The following is a 1,093-nucleotide window of genomic DNA, read 5'->3' as shown; positions in this document are numbered from 1 at the left end:
ATCTTTGTTATTTTTAGTAGCCTGAGGAACTAAGGACACCTTGCAGTAACAGCAAGGGTGAAAAGCCAGAGGCCAGTTAAGGGACTAAGCCTATATTTATCAAAATAAGAACTAATTTTTGTAAATATATATGAAATTTTTACTTTTCTAGCTCTCTTGGTAAATCTAAATCTTATCTTAGACTGAAAGGCCACATGCTGAGATTAGCAGAACCACTTGTTTGCTCTTAGGGGCGGAGAATGTAGATTTACCTGTTTGAGAGAAGGAAGAATACTAAACAGTTAAAGTGTAGTAATGTAAATTTTTTGTTTGGAGAAGTCAAGGTACTTTATTTAGATGCAAATTGTAAAGCTAAAGTTTATCTTTGGCCTTTTGTAGGGGAATTGGCTCAGAGGAAACAGTGTTTTTTGAGAGCTTTTACTCTCAGCTCAAGAGGAAATTTTAGTCTTTAAGGTGAATACTTACGAGGAGAGACAGAATCTGTGTTTACCTGACGAATTAATCTTTTTGGTAGCCACTGTGCTTTATCTTTATCTCGTGAAAAAACACAAACCGACCCTCTTTTTCAAATTAGGACTGGATCTGGACTTTTTTATTTATTAGTCAAGGGGTCTTTTTATTTTGCCAATGCATAAGAATTAGAAGTAACTGGGTGTCAGTGGCGTTTTGTTGCAGACTGACCTTTATTGTCAGTTTGCAAAAAGTTTAGGACAAATAAGGTAAAGGCAAGATGAGCCTTTGGTGACCTTGGGGAAAATGCTCTGAATTAACTTTACTAGGTAATTTAGAATATAGGAATCTCTAATAATTGAACTGAATATTAGACCAGTCTAAGATTGAGTTAGAATGGCTGGTCACACTGAAGAAGAGTGAAAAATCATTATGACTTTATTAAATGACTAATTTTACTAAGTTTGAATATACAGTCTCTGATGTACTATTGNCATAAAGTTAAAAGGCTAGAAGTTAGTTTAAACTGGAAAAATGACAAGTAAGGATGGATCTAAAACATGAATTTAATCTTTTAGTCTTTTTAATCAGGACACTGAGTTAACTTACCTGTCAGCTCAGCACAGGAATTACCAATATGTTT

At 34.2% G+C, this 1,093-nt stretch overlaps 1 protein-coding gene across 1 annotated transcript in view; it reads left to right on the top strand.

Moving 5' to 3' along the window:
* Positions 1-1,093, top strand: part of Cd96 (CD96 molecule) — an 84,632-nt gene that overhangs the window by 3,122 nt on the left and 80,417 nt on the right. The window lies entirely within an intron of this gene.

This window comes from Mus caroli, chromosome 16 (assembly GCF_900094665.2).
Source record: "Mus caroli chromosome 16, CAROLI_EIJ_v1.1, whole genome shotgun sequence".
In the NCBI taxonomy this organism is placed as follows: domain Eukaryota; kingdom Metazoa; phylum Chordata; class Mammalia; order Rodentia; family Muridae; genus Mus; species Mus caroli.
This window is presented reverse-complemented; position numbering and strand designations above follow the sequence as displayed.